The sequence below is a fragment of the Thalassophryne amazonica genome, chromosome 1 (genome assembly GCF_902500255.1).
Source record: "Thalassophryne amazonica chromosome 1, fThaAma1.1, whole genome shotgun sequence".
Lineage (NCBI taxonomy): Eukaryota > Metazoa > Chordata > Actinopteri > Batrachoidiformes > Batrachoididae > Thalassophryne > Thalassophryne amazonica.
The window spans coordinates 2,652,107-2,661,363 of NC_047103.1; positions in this window are offsets into that span (position 1 = coordinate 2,652,107).

Consider the following 9,257-nt stretch of genomic DNA (forward strand, 5'->3'; position numbering starts at 1 on the left):
TGTTGCCTTATGCCGAAGAGGACATGCCCTTGAAATGGGTGTTTCAACAAGACAATGACCCCAAGCACACTAGTAAACCAGCAAAATCTTGGTTCCAAACCAACAAAATTAATGCCTCGCAGATGTGAAGAAATCATGAAAAACTGTGGTTATACAACTAAATACTAGTTTAGTGATTCACAGGATTGTTAAAAAAAAAGCAGTTTCAACATAATAGTTTTGAGTTTGTAGCATCAACAGCAGATGCTACTATTATTGTGAACACTACTGTACACAATGTCAAATGTATATGTGTTGTCTTAATTCTGATGTGTGCCATTATTACGGTAAACAAGTAATAATTGTGGATTAATTGCTGTTTGTCTGTGGAAATGTGAGTGTGGACGTAATGTTGTTGTTGTTGCACTTGTAATGACAATAAATCTCATCTATCCATTTGTCTTTATGGGGAAAAGTTAATATTATAAAAATGAACTGCGTCCCCAGAATTAACTGTCTGCTTCACTCTCTGCCATTAAACATCGCAGACAGTTACTTTAAACATCAATCAATCAATCAATCAATTTTTTTTATATAGCGCCAAATCACAACAAACAGTTGCCCCAAGGCGCTTTAACATCTTAACAATATATTTAAAAGATTTTTGTGGAATGGGAAACGAGCGTGAATGAGTATGAAGAAATTACAAAGACCACTCAACAGAGGAGGATTAGAACTTCCAAATCTGCTATACTGCTATTATCCATTTAATGCATTTAATTATGGCACCTGTGCACACTGGGCTTTACCTCCAGAGAGCCCCCTCCTCCCCCGTGGTACAGTATAGAGCAGTCGAAGTCAGCCCCCCTCCCTCTCCTACACTGTCTGTCTACTAAAGTAACCAAACATAACAGGACCCACCCAATCATATATCATCTTCAAGGGATATGGAAAAGGATGTCAGGGCTGATAGATTTCGACCCCATTTGAACAAAGCCACCAGTATTTGGCTGAACCCTAAGTTAAACATAAACAAAAAAAGCTTTCATTTGGAAGGATTGGGTAGAAAAGGGCATCCTGGTACTAGAAAATTTATACAGTATAAATATACTTAAAAGCTTTGAGAACCTTAAACAAGAATACAGTCTACCCAAAACTCAATTCTGGAGATATCTTCAACTTCATCATGTACTACAGGGGAATTTTGGGTTGAGTTTAGGTCCCCCAAAATCAGTAGACAAGCTGGAAAAGATCCTTCAGGTACTGGGTAAAGGTCATGACGCAGCTAAGTACTATAGGATGCTGATGGAATGTGAGGGGGAGATGGGAATATCAGCCTTGAGACTGTCCTGGGAAAGAGACGTAAGGGTGACATATGATAAGCAGGAATGGGACAGGGTCTGTGGAAACTCTCAAACAATGTCACGAGACCTAAGGGTTAGACTCATTCAATTTAAGACTCTGCATCGATTCTATTGGACCCCAAGCAGGCTCTTTAGACTGGGTCTAAAAGATTCAGTGTGGGGTGGCAGAAGGAACAATGGTTCATGTGTTGTGGTCGTGTTCTAAGATTAATCAGTACTGGATAAAGATTCACAGTTATAATTTCAAAGTCTGAAAAAGAAATTTTGTGCTGTGCCTCAAGTTATATGTATTGGGAGACAGTAAAGTGCCGTCCGTTCTCAGTCAGCCACTACAATCCTGAACACACACGGCTATCATGACTGGACGACAGATTATTCTCAGGAATTGGAAGAAATTTGGTTGAACCTCTGTTTCAAGACCACGTGACTGCCGCAAAGTAACTGCATATGAAAGGACGTCTTACAGGATGGAGGACAGAATAGACAAGTACTTTATGAAGTGGAGCAGGTACCTCGATACTATATCAGTCCCAAAGTAATAGAGAAAAAAGAAAGGGGGAAAATAAAAAGAAAGAAAAACGTGAAAAAAGAAGGGGAAGAAAAGGCCACCATGGAATAGTTCTGAAAGGAGGAAGACATGCTGCTTAGGGCCCTGTCCCACTGGGGAGAGGATTAATTGTGCATGAATTGAGTACACAAAATGTGGGCGTTCATTGTCGTCTGCAACAAAAATGGCCAAAAATGACAAATGTCCCAGTATGAATTACGGATATATTAATAATATAGCGAATATATGATGAACAATCACGGTTATATAACGCATGTAGTGAGGAAACTGATCCGACACATTGAGATTATCACGGCAGTATTATGGGTGTATTATGCATGCGTTGCGCACGTGTTGCGTGTGCACAGCATCTGCATTGCGGTCATAAAATAAGCGCACTTGGGCCATCGGCATCACTATTCACACCAACAATACAGGCTCTGGAGTATTTGCTGGACTTGGACAAGTTGGTTTTGAGTCATTTTCGAAAAGTCCACGTTTTAAAACTTAATTTTGACTTCTCAAATGTGAATATTTCTGTGTTTCTTTATTCCTGTCTTACAGTTACTTGTATATCTTTAGACTGGACAAAACAAGACATTTGAGGACATAATCTTGGGTTTTGGGAACAGGCGACCAACATTTTTCACCATGACAATAATCCTTAATTGCAGCCCTCATGAACAAAGTTCCTGTTTCCTGGTTTATTGATGAACGCAGTTTTTCCAGAAGTAGGGTTTACGTGTTGGCATCAGAATTTTGGCTCTCTGTTGGGACTGTTTACACAGAGACTGCTACCTGCTGCTTTGGACTTGAATTAACAGTCTTTTTCAAGACTTTTTTACTTTTTTACCTTTTTACTTTTTTTTTTTACTTTTTACTGTGCTCCAACGCCTAAGGAAGACCTCTAACGGTCGAAACATCGCGACGGAGCACTTTTATCAGCTAACTTTCATCAGCGTTGGCAAGCTAACTAGCTTGCTAACGCTTTCGTTTTTATTTTTTTTTATTTTATTTATTTATTTTTTTTTCTCTTTTAGCACTGTTGTCGTGCGTTATCTGTGCTGCTCCACAGCGTGTTTAGTTGATTTTTATTTTATTTTAGCACCGTTGTCGTGCGTTGCCTGTGCTGCTTCATGGCCTGTTTGGTGCCTTGATTGGGGCACTCCTTCTGCTGAATCACCTTTAAATTATTTACACATTATTCACTTTGTGTGTTTTTGGGAATCCGCTAGGTTGCGTAGCTACTAGCTCTTAGCCGATTTAGCATGGCGGCTTCTCCTGTCTCTCCCGTACTTTTCTGCTCTGGGTGTGAAATGTTTAGTTATTCCTCGGCCTCCTTTAGCAGTAACGGTACTTGTAATAAGTGCAGCTTATTCGTAGCTTTGGAGGCCAGGCTGGGCGAATTGGAGACTCGGCTCCGCACCGTGGAGGGTTCTACAGCTAGCCAGGCCCCTGTAGTCGGTGCGGACCAAGGTAGCTTAGCCGCCGCTAGTTCCCCCCTGGCAGATCCCGGGCAGTCGGGAAAGCAGGCCGGCTGGGTGACTGTGATGAGGAAGCGTAGCCCTAAACAGAAGCCCCGTGTACACCGTCAACCCGTTCACATCTCTAACCGTTTTTCCCCACTCGACGATACACTCGCCGAGGATCAAACTCTGGTTATTGGCGACTCTGTTTTGAGAAATGTGAAGTTAGCGACACCAGCAACCATTGTCAATTGTCTTCCGGGGGCCAGAGCAGGCGACATCGAAGGACATTTGAAATTGCTGGCTAAGGCTAAGCGTAAATTTGGTAAGATTGTAATTCACGTCGGCAGTAATGACACTCGGTTACGCCAATCGGAGGTCACTAAAATTAACATTAAATCAGTGTGTAACTTTGCAAAAACAATGTCGGACTCTGTTGTTTTCTCTGGGCCCCTCCCCAATCAGACCGGGAGTGACATGTTTAGCCGCATGTTCTCCTTGAATTGCTGGCTGTCTGAGTGGTGTCCAAAAAATGAGGTGGGCTTCATTGATAATTGGCAAAGCTTCTGGGGAAAACCTGGTCTTGTTAGGAGAGACGGCATCCATCCCACTTTAGATGGAGCAGCTCTCATTTCTAGAAATCTGGCCAATTTTCTTGGATCCTCCAAACTGTGACTATCCAGGGTTGGGACCAGGAAGCAGAGCTGTGGTCTTATACACCTCTCTGCAGCTTCTCTCCCCCTGCCATCCCCTCGTTGCCCCATCCCCGTAGAGACGGTGCCTGCTCCCAGACTACCAATAACCAGCAAAAATCTATTTAAGCATAAAAATTCAAAAAGAAAAAATAATATAGCACCTTCAATTGCACCACAGACTAAAACAGTTAAATGTGGTCTATTAAACATTAGGTCTCTCTCTTCTAAGTCCCTGTTGGTAAATGATATAATAATTGATCAACGTATTGATTTATTCTGCCTAACAGAAACCTGGTTACAGCAGGATGAATATGTTAGTTTAAATGAGTCAACACCCCCGAGTCACACTAACTGTCAGAATGCTCGTAGCACGGGCCGAGGAGGAGGATTAGACGATTAGAGGATTAGGCGATTTTAATATCCACACAGATGCTGAGAATGACAGCCTCAACACTGCATTTAATCTATTATTAGACTCTATTGGCTTTGCTCAAAAAGTAAATGAGTCCACCCACCACTTTAATCATATCTTAGATCTTGTTCTGACTTATGGTATGGAAATAGAAGACTTAACAGTATTCCCTGAAAACTCCCTTCTGTCTGATCATTTTTTAATAACATTTACATTTACCCTGATGGACTACCCTGCAGTGGGGAATAAGTTTCATTACACTAGAAGTCTTTCAGAAAACGCTGTAACTAGGTTTAAGGATATGATTCCTTCTTTATGTTCTCTAATGTCATATACCAACACAGAGCAGAGTAGCTACCTAAACTCTGTAAGGGAGTTAGAGTATCTCGTCAATAGTTTTACATCCTCTTTGAAGACAACTTTGGATGCTGTAGCTCCTCTGAAAAAGAGAGCTTTAAATCAGAAGTGTCTGACTCCGTGGTATAACTCACAAACTCGTAGCTTAAAGCAGATAACCCGTAAGTTGGAGAGGAAATGGCGTCTCACTAATTTAGAAGATCTTCACTTAGCCTGGAAAAAGAGTTTGTTGCTCTATAAAAAAGCCCTCCGTAAAGCTAGGACATCTTTCTACTCATCACTAATTGAAGAAAATAAGAATAACCTCAGGTTTCTTTTCAGCACTGTAGCTAAGCTGACAAAGAGTCAGAGCTCTATTGAGCTGAGTATTCCATTAACTTTAACTAGTAATGACTTCATGACTTTCTTTGCTAACAAAATTTTGACTATTAGAGAAAAAATTACTCATAACCATCCCAAAGATGTATCGTTATCTTTGGCTGCTTTCAGTGATGCCGGTATTTGGTTAGACTCTTTCTCTCCGGTTGTTCTGTCTGAGTTATTTTCATTGGTTGCTTCGTCCAAACCATCGGCATGTTTATTGGACCCCATTCCTGCCAGGCTGCTCAAGGAAGCCCTACCATTATTTAATGCTTCGATCTTAAATATGATCAATCTATCTTTGTTAGTTGGCTATGTACCACAGGCCTTTAAGGTGGCAGTAATTAAACCATTACTTAAAAAGCCATCACTTGACCCAGCTATCTTAGCTAATTATAGGCCAATTTCCAACCTTCCTTTTCTCTCAAAGATTCTTGAGAGGGTAGTTGTAAAACAGCTAACTGATCACCTGCAGAGGAATGGTCTATTTGAAGAGTTTCAGTCAGGTTTTAGAATTCATCATAGTACAGAAACAGCATTAGTGAAGGTTACAACTGATCTTCTTATGGCTTCGGACAGTGGACTCATCTCTGTGCTTGTTCTGTTGGACCTCAGTGCTGCTTTTGATACTGTTGACCATAAAATTTTATTACAGAGATTAGAGCATGTCATAGGTATTAAAGGCACTGCGCTGCGGTGGTTTGAATCATATTTGTCTAATAGATTACAGTTTGTTCATGTAAATGGGGAATCTTCTTCACAGACTAAAGTTAATTATGGAGTTCCACAAGGTTCTGTGCTAGGACCAATTTTATTCACTTTATACATGCTTCCCTTAGGCAGTATTATTAGACGGTATTGCTTAAATTTTCATTGTTACGCAGATGATACCCAGCTTTATCTATCCATGAAGCCAGAGGATACACACCAATTAGCTAAACTGCAGGATTGTCTTACAGACATAAAGACATGGATGACCTCTAATTTCCTGCTTTTAAACTCAGATAAAACTGAAGTTATTGTACTTGGCCCCACAAATCTTAGAAGCATGGTGTCTAACCAGATCGTTACTCTGGATGGCATTTCCCTGATCTCTAGTAATACTGTGAGAAATCTTGGAGTCATTTTTGATCAGGATATGTCATTCAAAGCACATATTAAACAAATATGTAGGACTGCCTTTTTGCATTTACGCAATATCTCTAAAATCAGAAAGGTCTTGTCTCAGAGTGATGCTGAAAAACTAATTCATGCATTTATTTCCTCTAGGCTGGACTATTGTAATTCATTATTATCAGGTTGTCCTAAAAGTTCCCTAAAAAGCCTTCAGTTGGTTCAGAATGCTGCAGCTAGAGTACTGACGGGTACTAGCAGGAGAGAGCATATCTCACCCGTGTTGGCCTCTCTTCATTGGCTTCCTGTTAATTCTAGAATAGAATTTAAAATTCTTCTTCTTACTTATAAGGTTTTGAATAATCAGGTCCCATCTTATCTTAGGGACCTCATAGTACCATATTACCCCATTAGAGCGCTTCGCTCTCAGACTGCGGGCTTACTTGTAGTTCCTAGGGTTTGTAAGAGTAGAATGGGAGGCAGAGCCTTCAGCTTTCAGGCTCCTCTCCTGTGGAACCAGCTCCCAATTCAGATCAGGGAGACAGATACCCTCTCTACTTTTAAGATTAGGCTTAAAACTTTCCTTTTCGCTAAGGCTTATAGTTAGGGCTGGATCGGGTGACCCTGGACCATCCCTTGGTTATGCTGCTTTAGACGTAGATTGTGGGGGGGTTCCCATGATGCACTGTTTCTTTTTCTTTTTGCTCCGTATGCATCACTCTGCATTTAATCATTAGTGATCGATCTCTGCCCCCCTTCACGGCATGTCTTTTTCCTGTTTTTTTCCCTCAGCCCCAACCAGTCTCAGCAGAAGACTGCCCCTCCCTGAGCCTGGTTCTGCTGGAGGTTTCTTCCTGTTAAAAGGGAGTTTTTCCTTCCCACTGTTGCCAAGTGCTTGCTCATAGGGGGTCGTTTTGACCGTTGGGGTTTTTTATAATTATTGTATGGCCTTGCCTTACAATATGGAGCGCCTTGGGGCGGCTGTTTGTTGTGATTTGGCGCTATATAAGAAAAAAGTTGATTGATTGATTGATCGATCACAGAGTTATTGTTCATGTTGTCATGCGAGGGTTAACTGTTCATGAGTTTGGGGAGTGGGAGGGGGGAGGCCGCTCGGGGTGTGAGACCGTGTGTTTTTTTTGTTTTTTTTTGAGAGTGTCACATAAAACAGACTTCAGAGTGAGTTGTGGCTAAACAACAACTCTTCCTTTTGTTGGTGTTAAATAAAAGTCCTGGATTGCAGCAGCTACGTCTTTGTGGATTTACACAGCCGGACCAGCACTGACTGGCAGGTATGTCGCTTTCTGCCACATATAGTACTTTGGGTTTACGTGACGTATTTGTTATGCATTCACAGATTGTCCGCAAATGAGCTGCAAAGCAGATGTAATAAAAACGCTTTATTCGTGGCCAATCTGTCTGCATTCGCTACAACATATTTTAGTTTGTGATGTGGACATGATGGGCACGATATATATCTGTTTTACACACTGTCCCAGTGCGCTGTCAAGCTGCAAATCCCCGTCAGTTGTGGATATCAGCAGTTAACGGCAGATATACAGCGCAGAGAGTGAGTATGTATTGTGTATGAATTGAGTATATATGGAGTATGTAAGGTGGATGTTATCCGCTTTCAGATTTTTGAACAGCTCAAAAATCCTGGCTGCGGACATGCGTGCCTCTGTGGATGATCATGGTGTTGTGTGTTGGGGGGGGTTTGGCTGGACAAGGTTGGGTTGTTTTGTGTTTATTTTCCTTCCCAGGTGATTTGGGGCTGTTCTCTGAGGAAAATGTGCTGCAGAAGAGTCTCTCTCCTCTGTCACGATGATTGGCTGCACCTGTTGCATTCTCGTGCAGCTCTCTATCAGGACAATCCACGACACCTGTGATGTTCACGTGTAGATCTGAGGACTTCCAGCTGGTACCAATGTAGTGATGAAGAACTACATTTAAACCAGCAGTGAGTTGGATAAGATTGCCGGAGAAAACGACCTTGTGACGACCGTGTGGGGACGCTGAGGGCCGTTTCAGAGTCTGACATCGCGCCTGTGAAGGAGGACGAGGGTGAGAGACAAACATTGTCAGGACACGGCAGAGGTGAATATTCTGAAAAGTTTATCCGTGAATGTAAATTGGCGTTTTATACGCAGCTATAAGTAATTATTGGTGGAAATTGTTTGGCGTGCTCCTCACGGCAGTGGCGTGCGGATTAATGATCCTCCACTAGCTGTGAGCAGCAGCCTCCTTGAATTAAGTTGGAATTCAGACCTAAACGTGTAGCTGATAAGTTTGCCTCCAAACAATATTTCGTAGTAATAGTGTTGAATAATCTCATCTCTGTTCCTCCTTCGCAGAGTACAGTTCTGGGAAAAAGTCACCTGGGGGGGGGGGTGTTGGCGGAACTCCTGAGTCCTGAACGTTCGGACTCCGACTGTTGAGACGCTGAGAGAGCACGCCGCCTTTTCACCTCACCAGAACTTTAATTAATTAGTATTTTATGTATAGCACAAAGGGGAGAAAAATAAATGTGTTTTCTTTTTGGAACTGCTTCTGATTATTTCATGCTGGGTTCAGTCAGATACTGGACCGCTCCTCACTCCGCGTCTTATCCATAAAGGAATTCTCCGGCCAAACCAATATGGACCCAGTGGCAGAAGCAGTTCCATTTCAGGAGAAAGTCCAGAAGCACCTGGAGATGATTTGGGAGCAAGTGCAGCACCTTTCAATTCCAATTAAACAGACAGACGCCCGTGTTACGGAGCTTGTAGCTCAGGCTGTTCCGCTTCCTGTGGTTGCAGCTCCGGTTCCATCGAGCCCGGTGCAGATAAATTCGCCGTCCGGAGATTCGGCTCCTGAACCGGTTATATGTCATCCAGAGCCCTATTCGGGAAATGTGGAGGCTTGTGCGCCGTTTTTGATGCAGTGTTCTTTGGTTTTTGCTCAGCGACCGGCGTCTTTCTCCTC